Raw genomic sequence first — 16,806 nt, 5'->3', positions numbered from 1 at the left:
AATAAATATTTTTGACCCGCAGCACAAATTTTGATCACATTAATTAAAAGGCTCCTGTATAGAGTCCGGCCCAACAAGAAACATCAGGCCCACTACTGAATTTTTTTTTTTTTTGAAATAGTGGGGAATCCCACCAGTTTTTATTGAAACTTATAAAGGATGGCCATAAAAAACTCCAAATTTGGAGAATGCAATAGCATACAAGATCCACATTACAACACATAACAAAAGAAATAAGAAATTCAAACTACAACATATAACAGCTTGAAACCCTAAGCTAAACCACCACAAACTACAAGAATGACAAAACAAGGCATATTAGCATTCAATTCAAGTCAGAGCCAGAAGAAGGTCGGCACCAAGCATAAGGGTTCCATCGTTGTGTTCCAGGGAAGTTGGTATAACCTCGGCCTCTTCCCCATCCTCTTCCTCTGCCGAAGGAGGATTCATATCTGTTGTATGAATAATCAAAGCCTGACATGGCAAAGAAGTAGTATCGATAGGCAAAATTAGATGTAAAGAATGTAACAAATTATTACTAAGAGTTGAACACCAAAATTTTGTCAAAGAGATTATCTTTGATCCCACTGTCTGCAAAGAAGGAATATTAGAATTTTGAAAGCACAATTTATTTCTTTCTAACCAAAGTGTCCATAAGACTACTCCTCGAACAAGTTCAATTAATAATGGTTCCTTTAAGGGAATAGGGGCTGCTAAGGACCATATATTTGACATAGTAGAACCAGAAAAAGTGTAGTTATTATGAGCTGCAATCCAACTCCAAATCTGAAAAGCAAAGTAGCAATTAACAAATAAATGATCAGTTGACTCAAAAGCACCACAAAATGGACAAGAGGTATCTCCAGTCCATCCTCTTTTAGCAAGATTGGCCTTTGTAAGGATTTTATTCCTTTTCAGAAGCCAGAGAAAAATTCTTATTTTTAGAGGTATTTTGGCATTCCAAATGGAGGCATACTCCATATTAATAATTCCTCCATACTCAAGCCACTTGTAAAAAGAATGAACATAAAAATTACCACCTGATGACCATCGCCATAACAAAGAATCAGATTTAGATGGGTCAGGACTAAAAGCACTTAGTAGAGAGTGAAGATCAGTCCACTCTGTTAACAGTACCCCTGTCAATTGTCGATTAAACTGAATGTGCAAAAGACCCGATGAATAGGCCTCAATAACTAAGAGGTTAGGATCACATGTGATAGAAAATAAGAATGGATAAGTAAGAGATAATGGAAAATCTGAAATCCATCTATCATGCCAAAATAAAATTGTTTGCCCATTTCCTAATTGCTTCAAAAATCCCAAGTGAACAATATGAGAACCCTTAAGAATATCCTTCCAAAAAGGAGAGCAATTGGAAGAGTAACCTGTAAAGCCATATTTATCGATAATAATAGATTTCCAAAGACCTGTAATTTTAGGATCTTGAAACCGTACCCACCATTTCGCTAAAAGAGACTGATTAAGTCGGGAAAGATCTAAGACTCCTAATCCTCCCTGATTCTTACTCTTGCAGACGGCCTCCCATGAGACCAAGTTATATTTTTTCCTTACTGAATCACCACCATACCAAAGAAAACGTTTCCTTAATTTATCAATTCGCATTCTGATTTGTGTTGGCATTTTAAAAACAGATATCCAATAAATAGGAATTGCCGATAATACAGAATTTAATAAAGTAACTCGCCCACCAATAGATAGGAGTTTTTCCTTTCCACCCCTGAATACGATTGGCAATTCGATCAATAATAACTTGCCAATCAGCAATAGAAGGTTTCTTATAATGCAAAGGGATACCAAGATACTTTAGAGGAAGGGAAGAGATTGGACAGCCAAAAATATCAGCCAAAAAATTGCCTTCATTTTCAGAAATATTGAAAGGAATCATTTCAGATTTGGCATAATTAATCTTCATTCCAGAAAGATTTTCAAAGGCAATCAAGTGCAATTTTAAAGCTTCAACCATCCTAGGATCAGCTTGTAAGAAGATGAGAGTATCATCCGCAAATTGCAGATTCAAAACAGAACCAATACCTGAAAATTGGCCCAATCCTTGAATAAAACCGGCACCTTGAATTTTTTGAAGCGATTTATTTAACACATCAGCAACTAGGTTGAAAAGAAGAGGGGATAGGGGATCACCCTGACGTACCCCCCTCTTACAATGAAAATATGCACTTAATTCACCATTAAAATTTATACAAGATTTACCACTCAGTAAAATAGCATGTATCCAACTTATAAAAAGATTTCCAAAACCTCTAGCCCTTAAAATTTCAATTAAGAAATCCCAATTAACCTTATCAAATGCTTTCTCATAATCGAGTTTAAAGATAACACCTTTGAGATGTTTCTTTTTAACTTGATGGAGAACTTCATGAGCACTAGCAATATTATCAGTGATTAACCTGCCCTTAATGAAAGCTGTCTGAGAATGATCAATCAAGGAGGAAATAATTGTTGATAATCTTTCAGTAAGGGCTTTTGTAATAAGCTTGAAAATGCAGTTAATCAAACTGATGGGTCTATAATTAGTAACCAGTTTAGGATCATCCTTTTTAGGTATCAAACATATGGAAGCTAGATTAAGCTTTGATAGATCAAGAGAATTGGTATAAAAATCTTGAAACAGATGAAATATATCAAGCTTGACTGTGTCCCAAAAAGTTTGATAAAATTGGAACGAAAATCCGTCAGGGCCAGGAGCCTTATTAGGATTACAAGAGAACATAATTTTTTGTATTTCATCCATTGTAAAAGGAGATTCCAAACTGGTTGCTTGAGAAATAGTTAAATTTTCTGAAGAGGGCCAAAGATTTGGATCTAAAGTGATGTCCCTACTAGTGGTGGTGCCAAGCAAGGATTTATAGAAGTCGACAACATGCTGTTTTAGAATCAAAGGATCAGAACACTGATTGCCATCAATTTCCAAAGAAAAAATAAAATTTCTCCTCTTACGAGAAGAAGCGGTAACATGGAAGAATTTGGTGTTTAAATCTCCCTGTAAACACCATTTTAATCTAGCTCGTTGTTGCTAATATATCTCTTCATCTAAATAAATTTTATGAAGAGAAGATTGACATGTCTTCCAATTTTCTAAGTCAACTAAACTAAGATTATTAGCTTCATCTAACTCTTCATAATGAGAAATTTGAGAAAGTAAACTATGTTTTGTCCTTTTTTGGGCACCCATGACATTAGCATGCCATCCACGTAATTTTCTCCTTAAAAATTGTAATTTAAGTTGCCATTGTCTGCCTAAATTAGGCAGAATTGAAAAAGAGTTCCACCATGTGATTAATAACTCATGAAAGCCCTCTTGAGCAAGCCATACTTTCTCAAATTTAAAATTACTAGTATCATGAAATACAGAAGAAGAGGTTTGTAATATTAAAGGGTTATGATCAGACATGAACTTGGGAAGAGAAGTTAATTTATGAGAAGGATATTGAGCCTCCCATGGAATTGAACAAAAAACACGATCTAATAAAGCTTTAGAGGTAGAAGTGACTGATCGGGACCAAGTAAATCGTCTATCACTTAGGGGCAATTCAATAAGAGAAAGTCGAGCTATAAGGGCATTAAATCTGGTACTTAAAGTATGATTAAAAGAAGGTCCTACTCGTTCAGATCTGTGACGAATAAGATTAAAGTCACCACATACTAACCATGTCGAAATATTATAACTAGCAATCAAATCTAACTCACTGAAAAAATCACTACGCTTAGATGAGAGAACAGGACCATAGACCAAAGAATATTTCCATTCAAAAAGATTATTTTTGTTTTGGAAATGAATTGAAATAGTAAACTCGCCTATCCAACTATTAATCAAATTGAATTTAGAAGAATCAAATCCCACAAGTAAACCTCCAGACCTCCCCACAGAAGGTTTTTGAATCCATGTAGTTAAATTGGAACCTAAAGATGAGAGTGTTCTATCCTTGAAGGATTTTGTTTTCGTTTCAACAACACCAAGAATATCGATAGAATGATCTTTAACATAATCTCGCAGGACACGGCGTTTTTTAGACATACCTAGACCCCGTGCGTTCCAAATAAAGAGTTTAAACATTAAATAACAATCAATTCCCAAAAGATTGTGCATTAAGCACAATCTCACTAATATCAGTAGGTAAAGGCAATTTCAAAGTGAGGCGTTTTTCCTTAACTTCATCCAGTACAGAAGCTAACGAATTTTTAGAAATAGTCCTAAACTTATTAACCACTTGTAATTTAGTAGCCTTGGACGAGCCCAATAGAAAACCCCCTATTTCATACATCTCAATAACCCCAGAATCAGTCAAATGTGCATAAGGAAATTGATCTAAATATTTTTTGGTACCTGGACCAGCAGTACGTCGGATGGGTTTGGTGATCTCATCCTTCTGTTCAGAGGTGCTCATCAGCTTGACACGCAAACTGCTTCTAGTATCAACTGACGAAGCCTTGTTCGTACCCTTTTGGGGTTGATTCTCAGGAATAGGATTGACAGGAAGCACACCCGAATTAGCACCCCTCTCTTCCACCACACGGTGATCAGTGATTTGTGGGACCACCTTCTCAGTTGGCACAATAGTTGGACGCACTTCGACAACAGGTGGTTCATGTGGAGCAGACTGATCCCATGGATCATGGTCAAGGGGCTGAATAGCAATTGTAGAGGGGTCTGGTATTGGATTAGGGTCATCGCCTAATAGATCCAAATCGTCATCAGCAAAAGCTGAGAACCGATTACTAGTAGAAATCGATGAGGCAGAGGGGTGGAATGGCAGAGGGGGAGGAGGGGGTAACGCCTCAGAAGAAAAAAGTGGAGGTGGGGGAACCATAGTAGTAGGAAGGGTAGATGCTGCTTGAGGCTGGAATGTTGGTGTCGGTGGTATCAGAGGTGGGGGTACCACCGCTGAATCAAGTAAAGGTGGTGCAGGAGGCAGCACTGGTGGTGCTCGGGATAGGAGCGGAGGAGGTGGGGGTACCACCGTCTGATATGATACTTGAAATTGCGGCTGATCGCTAGAAAAAGAAGCGGGAGTCTCCTCGACAAAGAAAAAGCAATCATGGTAGGTGACAGTTTTATCTTCGTCAGTAAACTGAAGTCGTCGACAAGAAGGTATAACCGAGCGATCAGGGACCCCAATTTTAATACGCAAAATTTCCAAATCAAAACAATCATATGATTGAGGGTCAGTTGCAATCCAGAAGCCGCCAATATTTTCGGCTAACCTTCTGATCTCAGCCGGACACCACAGATCATGTGGAACACCAAAAACATTGATCCAAAAAGTCTGAGGTTTGTACCCCTTCGAAAACCGAGCGAAAGAGTAAGATTCAAGAGGAAACATCACATCACCTAATGAAATGCACTTCTCCCTTAGAGCAATAGCTCGCCATTCCTCATCAGGAGGATCAATTAAGTAGAATCGGGGGGCAAGCTTGCGCGGAAACCAAGGCCAATCCTTCTTATCATGAAAACGCGCTCGAAGATGAGACTGAATGAATTGGGAGCCGCGATTCTGTTGATCAAACAGAACAACGCCCCTAGCAAGAGTGACCCGGAGAGTACGAGTATCCTTATTCGAATAAAACTTCATATTAGTACGAGAGTTCAAGGACTCCATTGATCCAGATGAAGGAATATTAAACAAAGAAGGTTTCTTGCAAGTAACAGATCGATGTCCTACTTTGCCACAAGCAAAGCAAACAAGCGAGCTACGGCATTGAGAGGCTAGGTGACCACGCTCCCCACAACGGAAACAAGATCTGATTCTAGGTTTAGTGGTTGTGCGGAGAGAAGAGATTTTTCGAGAAGCCTTTGATGGAGAGATGGGAAAAGGAGGTTTAGAAAGAGCTTTGTTAGGGTTAAGAGGGTGCGGTTGAGTATGGGGATGCGGCTGTGTAGAGGGACACGAATGAGTAATAGGGTGAGAATTGTGCCGCTGTAGTTGAAAATGGTGTTGTGTAGAAGGATGCGGGTCAGGATGTGAGAGAACGGGAGATTGACGCAAGGAGGAGGTAAAAGGTAGAGGCACAGTAGATCCGGAATGAGCATCGGGGAGAGGAGAAATGGAGGGCAAGAAAAGCCCATGACTGGAGGGTTGTGGTTGAACGGAAGGCCGTAGAAGAGGAGGATACGATGTATCAGCCGCTTGAGCAGAGAGGGAAGAACGAGTCGCTGGAAAATCAGATGGACCACCCCGATGGAAAAAGTTCAAGATGCGCTTTACCGAAGCTTCTAGGTCAGAGAAGGCATTAGAAAACGCCATCAATCGCGAATAGGCAGGAGATAAGCCCGCAAAAGCAATGGGCCGTGAGTCAAGATCCAAAATCTTGAAAATCCGGCCAACTTTCCACCATAGACCTTTTTGCTCTTATCTCGATTGATATCGAAGAAGTCTACCAAAAGTAAATACTGAATTAAAATAAAATAATGAGCATAGTTAGACTCACCTTATAATTGAACCAGTAGATCAACCGCATTCATGAGTGTGAGGCGGACTCAACCATGTGGCATGGTGTACGCTCCGCTCTATGCACCGCGCACGGCTTGATTTCTGCCAATGCGCAAGCTTCTATCCCAGTCAATGTGTTGGGTTTTCGTGAACGGTTCAAACCCATTTAATTAGCTTAAGCTGCGGAAAGAGTAAAACAAAATTTTTTACATCTAACTTAAGCTACGGATTAAATGAATCAAGAAGATTCGTTTAATCCTATTTACAGATCTACTCCATAATTGATTTCCTAAAGCATTAAATCTATTTACAAATTAAATAGATTAATATAACAATTTATACCTTGATTCCAAATCTCAGTTGGAATGCAGACCGAGCGAGTAGAGCCTCACCAGGGATGGAATCGACTCGCAGTATCACACGTGTGAGACCTCTATTGGTTATCCACCAGGACTAACCGGAGAGCGATTTACTTCTTCTGCCAGAAATACCGTAAACCGCGGAATTCTGCAGAAACACTATTCACCGAAAAAGGGACAATTTAAATATATTTAAGAATGCAAGTTATTCCGTTTTACTAATAAAGCAAAACATGAAATACCGCAGAATCTAAAAATATATTTTTCCGAATCTCGTAATAACCGAAATCAGGGAAGAGAGGAAAACCGATTAACGAAGTAATCAGATTAACACGTGAATTAGTGAGTCTTTCTCTCTACCCCTACCCCTCTATTTATAGACTTTTGAGGAGGTTGGCAAAAGACCAAAATACCCCTCAAAACAAATCTATTTACCAAAAGCCCTTGACACCTCATCCTTTTATCATGTGAAATGACCAAAATACCCTTGCCACCTCACATGACACATGTCAACACAAGGGAAGTCGGCATAGGGTGGAAATGACCAAAATACCCTTGGCCCATTAAGGCATGAATAGTGTTGGGCTTTGATTTTGGGCTTTGACTTTGGGCCTTTAATTTTAATTAAGGCTTTGATTATTTTGGGCTTTTAAATCCATAATTCAAGCCCATAATTAACAATTAAAATTCCAAATCATATATATATAATTGTCATGTACAATTATATTTCTTTTCGGTTATTGTTCGGTAGCTTTTATACAACGTAACGTGTACGTTTATAAATTAACCGTTGTTTCTGCTTGTCATTCTAAATGACATTTATAATTTAATTATATCACGTATAATTAATTATAACCATCTTAATATTAATTATAATCAATTTATAATTAATCAGTAAGATTCTCCGAGTAGCTCCTATATGGTGTGACCCAATAGGATCTGTGTTATGTTGGTAAACAGAGTTAAAACTGTTTTAACTTCTGTTAGTCATGGGTGGCATCTGGCAACACATCATGACCATCCAATTACACAGATGATGCTGTACTGTACAATATCACGATCCAGTAAACAATTTACTTGTGTCAGTTCTTCTGTCTCATAGCTATCAGATCAGTTTCAAGGTAGATGTGTGTCATCCTTGGTAACTGTATCTTTTCTTGATCTTGAGTAGATTATCAAATATAATTACTCTTGTAATTATACCGCATGCAGATAATCTAACTCTATCAAGGGGCCCAGTGATGCTATAGCTCGTATAGAGATACGAGGGACAAATAGTATTCTTGGCAGACTATCACTTCCTCAGCTAAGTTATATATATGGAAATGCTACCGTTATGGCTGCTTTTTACGGACAGCGGTAGATAACACTCACTCATATATATTTCTTAGTGGGAACGATAAATACCTCATACTGTAGAACTTTGACACTGAATGAAAACATTAATGACATGAACACAATTCTATTTAATGTTTCATTCGGGGTCTGTCAAATACCATGTTCCTAGAACATGTATCTATGTGATTAAAATGACATCTCGTGTCAAGTGGTTTGTAAAACTTAACCATCTTTTAATCCACATACTAACCTTATAGCGGTAATTAGTGTTCCTGCTAATTACCTTGGTTAGTGACCTTTTAAGAGTATATATCATCTATATTATGGAGTTTCACAATTTCAGTCATGAATTCGAAATGATCCATAAATGCAATAATACTCACGGCAACAAAATGATATAAATAAACATTCAATTCATGAACAAAGCTTTATGATTAACTTATCGTATTATTGACTTCTAGATTATTACAAACTAACAATCTCCCACTTAAGCTAGGAGCCAATCATCGTAGGCCCTAGTTACACAAATCTCTAGTATTCTAAAAATCTCGTAGATCTAAAGAAAAAACTCATAGCCAATCTCCTATGTGTCTCAGACCCATAGAGGCAATATGCATCTGGTGCTTGGCTTGAGGAAGAGGTTTCGTGAGTGGATCAGCTGTGTTGCTGACTGTGTCAACTCTACATATCTTTACATCACCTCTATTTACGATCTCTCGTATCAGGTGAAAACGCCGTAGAACATGCTTGGATTTCGAGTGCGATCTCGGTTCTTTGGCCTGAGCTATAGCTCCATTGTTGTCACAGTAGAGGTCCACAGGGCCTTGAACACTGGGAACCACTCCAAGTTCGCTAAGGAACTTCTTGATCCAGAAACCTTCTTTAGCTGCCTCGGATGCAGCTATGTACTCTGCTTCGGTGGTTGAGTCTGCTGTAGTCTCTTGCTTTGAACTCTTCCAGCTCACAGCACCACCGTTGAGTATGAACACATACCCAGACTGTGATCTCGAGTCATCATGGTCAGTTTGGAAACTGGCGTCAGTGTAACCATTAATCACAAGCTCGGAATCACCACCGTAGACGAGAAACATATCCTTAGTTCTTCTCAAGTACTTAAGGATATTCTTTGCAGCAATCCAGTGCTCTTTGCCTGGATTAGCCTGATATCTACTCGTCACACTCAAAGCGTACGAGACATCAGGGCGAGTGCACAACATGGCGTACATGATAGAGCCAATAGCCGAAGCGTATGGTACTCTACTCATAATGCTTCGCTCATCAGTTGTCGAAGGACACTGAGTCTTGCTTAGCTGAACACTATGAGACATTGACAGGAATCCTCTCTTAGAATCCTGCATGCTGAACCGATTCAGCACTTTGTCAATGTATGTGCTTTGACTTAAACCTATAAGTCTATTTGATCTATCTCGATAGATCTTTATGCCTAGTATATAGACAGCCTCGCCCAAGTCTTTCATTGAAAAGACTTTCTTCAACGAAGACTTGGCTTGTTGCAAAAGAGGAATATCATTTCCCATTAGTAGTATGTCATCTACATATAGGATAAGAAAAGCGATGGCACTCCCACTAGTCTTTCTGTATACACATGGTTCTTCTTCGCATCTGACGAAGTCAAGCTTTTTGACTTCTTCATCAAATCGAAGATTCCAACTCCGTGATGCTTGCTTCAGTCCATAAATGGATTTAAGAAGCTTGCACACCTTCCCAGCATTCTTTGAATCCTCAAAACCCTCAGGTTGTGTCATGTACACATCCTCTTCTAAATTTCCATTTAAGAAGGCGGTTTTGACATCCATTTGCCATATTTCATAATCATGAAATGCGGCAATTGCTAGGAGTATCCGAATTGACTTAAACATAGCCACGGGCGAAAAAGTTTCATCATAATCTACACCGAGAATCTGTTTAAAACCTTTCGCTACTAGCCGTGCTTTGTATACAGTCATCTTACCATCCATGTCTGTTTTCATTTTGAAAACCCACTTGTTAGCTATGGGTTTTATCCCATCAGGTGGTACAACTAGGTTCCAGACCGTGTTGTCATACATGGACTGTATTTCGGATCTCATGGCCTCCAGCCATTTATCAGAGTCGGGCCTATCCATTGCTTCCGCATAGGTCAAAGGATCTTCAGTGTCATAGGCTGAGATCTCGTGCAGTCCCAAGTACCTTTCAGGTGCATGGACTACTTTTGTTGACCTACGTAGTACTCGTTCTTCGGGCTGTTGAACTTGATCCACAACTGTCTGCGGATCCAGTTCTACTTCAACTTGCGTTGAAGTACTTGAGCTCGGGACTAGAACCTCATCCACAGCTACTTGTGGATTTGGAACTTCCAGATGCTCATCAGCCGAAGTATCAAGAGGTGGGTTAATCTGATCTGGTTCAGATATTGTATTATGTGATGTATCTTGAATTTCTTCAAGTATTACATTACTCCCACTACTTCCTTTTGCGAGAAACTTGTTCTCCAAAAATATACCATGACGAGCAACAACTATCTTGTTCTCGGATTGGTAATAGAAGTAATATCCTTTTGTTTCCTTAGGATATCCTACGAAGAAGCATTTGTCAGCTTTGGGATCAAGTTTGTCAGACGTCGGACGTTTGACAAATACTTCACAACCCCAAATTTTAAGATAAGACATAGTTGGGATTTTCCCAAACCATAACTCGTATGGAGTCTTTTCTACTGACTTGGATGGAACCATGTTTATTGTTCGTGCAGCAGTTTCTAGTGCGTGCCCCCAGAAGGATTTCGGCAGAGTGGCTTCACTCATCATGGATCGAACCATATCAAGTAGAGTTCGATTCCGTCTCTCAGAAACACCATTCCATTGTGGTGTCCCTGGAGGTGTGAGCTGTGAGACTATCCCACATTCCTTTAAGTATTCTTTAAACTCAAAACTCAAGTATTCGCCTCCACGGTCAGAACGTAGAGCCTTAATACTTTTGTTCAATTGATTTTCTACTTCAGTCTTGAATTCTTTGAACTTGTCAAAGGATTCAGACTTATGTCTCATTAAGTAGACATAACCGTATCTACTGTAATCATCAGTAAACGTGATAAAGTAAGAAAAACCATTTCTTGTGCAAGTACTCATAGGTCCACATACATCCGTGTGTATAAGACTTAACAAGTCACTTGCCCTTTCGCCCTTTTTGGAGAAAGGCGCTTTGGTCATTTTACCTCGTATACAAGATTCGCATGTGTTAATTGATTCCAGATCAAATTTACCAAGAAGTCCATTTTTATGTAACTTCTTGATGCGTTTCTCATTTATATGACCAAGGCGACAATGCCACATGTAAGTCGTGCTTTCATGTGATGCTTTGAGTCGTTTGTTATTTATGTTAAACACGGGTTTATTCATTTCCAGTATATAAAGACCATTCATCATATAAGAAGATCCATAATATAATTCATCTTTGTATATAGAACATCTATTGTCCTTTATCACAAAAGAGAAACCATTCATCTCTAAACATGAGATTGAAATGATGTTTCTGGAAATGCTAGGAACAAAATATACATTTTCTAATTCCATTACAAGCCCGCTGGGCAAATACAACTCTATACTACCAGCTGTTACGGCTGCAACTCGTGCTCCGTTTCCAACTTGGAGTTGTATCTCCTTGTTACGTAGCTTCCTTCTATTCTTTAGTACCTGCATATTTGAACAAATATGAGCACATGATCCAGTATCCAATACCCAATCATTTATAGAGGTAGCAACGTTAACTTCAATAACAAAAATACCTGAGGTTGAAGCCTTGGAAACCTTTCCAGACTTCAGATCCGCTAGGTACTTCAGGCAGTTCCTCTTCCAATGACCCTTGCTATTGCAGTAATAACATTAAGAGGAAGCAGCAACCTTTATCTTGGGAGGATTCGGTTTAAGAATCTTTTTCCCTTTGCCTTGATACTTGGGAGCCACCTTCTTTGGGGCTTTCTTTATCTTTTTCCCACCAGCTTGGATCATGAGAACAGAAGACTTTTTCTTCATGTCCCCATCAGCGATCCGAAGCATCCCTTGGAGCTCTTGCAGACTTTTATCCATACCAAGCATATGGAAATTCATGATGAATCCCGAAAAGCTTGGAGGAAGTGAGTGCAGGATAATGTCCGTAGCAAATTCCTTGCTTATCGGAGCATTCAGCTTCTCGAGCTGCTCAACATCGCTCGTCATACGGAGCATGTGAGTTCCCATAAAGCCTCCCTCGGTCAACCTGTGACCAAGTAGAGATTTTGTCACTTTAAATCTCTCGATACGCGCTTGCTCTTGAAACATGTTCTTGAGCTGATCGCATATGATATAAGTTTTGGTATCCATGAATCGGCGTTGCAATTCAGGACCCATAATACTTACTACGAGACCTTGTACTTGTACATCAAGCTCATCCTCTTTGTGCTTGTTGTACTTAGTGACGTCCTCTGGTTTGCCATTTGTTCCTGGCTCAGCAGGGACAGGTGAGTTTAAGACATATTCTTTCTTTTCACGTCTTAGTACAATGGTGAGAGCACGGAACCAATCAGTGAAATTGGATCCGTCCTCTTTCAGTGTTTGTTTCTCGAGCAGGGAGCGTAGAGAGAAGGATGTTTCTTTAGCCATATTACTACAATGTTTAAATGTAAAGATTTTAGCTTTGTTCATGTAATGTTTTATTCTAATGATAAAACTCCCACTGCAAATTTGTTTTATTCCCGTTTTGCAGTAGGACCAAGATCCCTATTTTCACCAATAACCAAGGCAGTGTATGCATATCATGGCTATCAGTTATCTTAGGTAAGCAAACTTGCTAATCACACCTCTTTGTGATTCTTGGTTTCGTTAAAACATCACGTGTATTTAACGAAAACTTTGCTAATCACCCAAAACTGTTTTGGAAATCATTGGTAAGTAACCTCACTCTATTTGGTTTGATATGTCGGACATAACCCTCGACCACCAAAGGTAAAAGGCGATGTCTACTGAGTAGTTTAATCATCAACCAATGAACAATGGTTTGAGGAGGATAGAGTGGGAAGGGCATACTACTTAGTATTTAATGGGTTGGTGTTTATGCTTAACAGTGCCAGCAATCTCTAAAAGAGATATGTCAGGAAGAATGATTAATGTGATTCTATTCGTATCTTTAAGCGACCTCTTTCATATGCTTCATTAAGCAGTCGTGGAAAGGAAGTCTAGAGTACGAAATGTGATCGCATTATTTTCTATCCTTAACGTGCCAGAAAGAACGACTAATGTGATTTTATTCGTATCTAAAGAGACCTCTTTCATATGCTTCATTAAGCAGTCGTGGAAAGGAAGTCTAGAAAGGATACCGAATATGATCCCCATTACTTTCTATTCTTAGCGTGCCAGAAAGAACGACTAATGTGATTTTATTCGTATTTAAAGAGACCTCTTTCATATGCTTCATTAAGCAGTCGTGGAAAGGAAGTCTAGAAAGAATACCGAATATGATCTCCATTACTTTCTTTTCTTTTAGCAGTATCTCTTTCATATACTTAGCTTTTGTTAAGCAGTCAGTTCTTGCAACTGACTTTAGACATTCTAGCGGACACGTGAAAGTCGTCTGCCAGAAAGACAACGGTGAGTTCCTTCACAAATCTTTCTTTGACATCACGTTCTTTCACGGTTCCATGAAAGCGATAAATCTAATTTATTCAGTTCATATCAAAGCAGTAAATCTAATTTACTTATATACGGGACCAAGTCAGGTATTTATATTTATCAGTTCCTAATTCTTTATTTTGCAGCTATGCTCAGTTCTTTATTCTATACCGTTTAAAGCATATAAACAGTTTACATGTTTTTAAAACAGATATTCTTTTCGTTCCATAAAGCAATTTGGTAACGTGACAAAGTTCCTTTTCGGCCAGCCATTAGGACATGTAAAAGGGGCTCCCAGGAAAGATCGGGGTCACGAGGACCGCTTAGACTCAATCTTTCCTAGACATAACCATCTCCTTTACGGTGTGGAAATGACAGTTCTTACTAAGGTACTTTATTGCTTCATCACATTCTTCGATGAACTTTATTTTCCGAAGGTTTTCGAAAAGGCAAAAGATTTACACTAAATTTTGCCATTTCAAAAGCGTTAAAGCAATTTGGTAACGTGACAAAGTTCCTTTTCGGCCAGCCATTAGGACGTGTAAAAGGGGCTCCCAGGAAAAATCGGGGTCACAAGGACCGCTTAGACTCAATCTTTCCTAGACAGAACCATCTCTTTTACGGTGTGGAAATGACAGCTCTTACTAAGGTACTTTATTGCTTCATCACATTCTTCGATGAACTTTAACGCGATCAAAAGTTTTTGAAAACGAAAATATAAAGAAAGCATAAAGAAAGCGTAAATCTAATTTAACTTTCTTAGTCGGAAAAACCGAACCAAGAAAATCTCATTTCTAATCGGTTTTGGACTTGTGCTGCAAATGTAAGAATTTAAACCGATACGCGGTACATGCACCTTTTTTTTTTTTTTTGCATAAGTTATAACTTTAGAAAATCAATCAGCGGGAGAGCCTTGAGCTCTGATACCACTGTTGGGTTTTCGTGAACGGTTCAAACCCATTTAATTAGCTTAAGCTGCGGAAAGAGTAAAACAAAAATTTTTACATCTAACTTAAGCTACGGATTAAATGAATCAAGAAGATTCGTTTAATCCTATTTACAGATCTACTCCATAATTGATTTCCTAAAGCATTAAATCTATTTACAAATTAAATAGATTAATATAACAATTTATACCTTGATTCCAAATCTCAGTTGGAATGCAGACCGAGCGAGTAGAGCCTCACCAGGGATGGAATCGACTCGCAGTATCACACGTGTGAGACCTCTATTGGTTATCCACCAGGACTAACCGGAGAGCGATTTACTTCTTCTGCCAGAAATACCGTAAACCGCGGAATTCTGCAGAAACACTATTCACCGAAAAAGGGACAATTTAAATATATTTAAGAATGCAAGTTATTCCGTTTTACTAATAAAGCAAAACATGAAATACCGCAGAATCTAAAAATATATTTTTCCGAATCTCGTAATAACCGAAATCAGGGAAGAGAGGAAAACCGATTAACGAAGTAATCAGATTAACACGTGAATTAGTGAGTCTTTCTCTCTACCCCTACCCCTCTATTTATAGACTTTTGAGGAGGTTGGCAAAAGACCAAAATACCCCTCAAAACAAATCTATTTACCAAAAGCCCTTGACACCTCATCCTTTTATCATGTGAAATGACCAAAATACCCTTGCCACCTCACATGACACATGTCAACACAAGGGAAGTCGGCATAGGGTGGAAATGACCAAAATACCCTTGGCCCATTAAGGCATGAATAGTGTTGGGCTTTGATTTTGGGCTTTGACTTTGGGCCTTTAATTTTAATTAAGGCTTTGATTATTTTGGGCTTTTAAATCCATAATTCAAGCCCATAATTAACAATTAAAATTCCAAATCATATATATATAATTGTCATGTACAATTATATTTCTTTTCGGTTATTGTTCGGTAGCTTTTATACAACGTAACGTGTACGTTTATAAATTAACCGTTGTTTCTGCTTGTCATTCTAAATGACATTTATAATTTAATTATATCACGTATAATTAATTATAACCATCTTAATATTAATTATAATCAATTTATAATTAATCAGTAAGATTCTCCGAGTAGCTCCTATATGGTGTGACCCAATAGGATCTGTGTTATGTTGGTAAACAGAGTTAAAACTGTTTTAACTTCTGTTAGTCATGGATGGCATCTGGCAACACATCATGACCATCCAATTACACAGATGATGCTGTACTGTACAATATCACGATCCAGTAAACAATTTACTTGTGTCAGTTCTTCTGTCTCATAGCTATCAGATCAGTTTCAAGGTAGATGTGTGTCATCCTTGGTAACTGTATCTTTTCTTGATCTTGAGTAGATTATCAAATATAATTACTCTTGTAATTATACCGCATGCAGATAATCTAACTCTATCAAGGGGCCCAGTGATGCTATAGCTCGTATAGAGATACGAGGGACAAATAGTATTCTTGGCAGACTATCACTTCCTCAGCTAAGTTATATATATGGAAATGCTACCGTTATGGCTGCTTTTTACGGACAGCGGTAGATAACACTCACTCATATATATTTCTTAGTGGGAACGATAAATACCTCATACTGTAGAACTTTGACACTGAATGAAAACATTAATGACACGAACACAATTCTATTTAATGTTTCATTCGGGGTCTGTCAAATACCATGTTCCTAGAACATGTATCTATGTGATTAAAATGATATCTCGTGTCAAGTGGTTTGTAAAACTTAACCATCTTTTAATCCACATACTAACCTTATAGCGGTAATTAGTGTTCCTGCTAATTACCTTGGTTAGTGACCTTTTAAGAGTATATATCATCTATATTATGGAGTTTCACAATTTCAGTCATGAACTCGAAATGATCCATAAATGCAATAATACTCACGGCAACAAAATGATATAAATAAACATTCAATTCATGAACAAAGCTTTATGATTAACTTATCGTATTATTGACTTCTAGATTATTACAAACTAACACAATGGGCCCGCTCTTTGTCATCCCTCGGA

The 16,806-nt window shown here is 38.3% G+C and overlaps 1 protein-coding gene across 1 annotated transcript in view; it reads left to right on the top strand.

Annotated features, from left to right (window-relative positions):
* Positions 1-16,806, top strand: part of LOC144551608 (putative glucuronosyltransferase PGSIP8) — a 95,760-nt gene that overhangs the window by 27,769 nt on the left and 51,185 nt on the right. The gene's annotated exons all lie outside the window — the stretch shown is intronic.

The sequence above is a fragment of the Carex rostrata genome, chromosome 3 (genome assembly GCF_964058835.1).
Source record: "Carex rostrata chromosome 3, lpCarRost1.2, whole genome shotgun sequence".
Classification (NCBI taxonomy): Eukaryota; Viridiplantae; Streptophyta; class Magnoliopsida; order Poales; family Cyperaceae; genus Carex; species Carex rostrata.
This window is presented reverse-complemented; position numbering and strand designations above follow the sequence as displayed.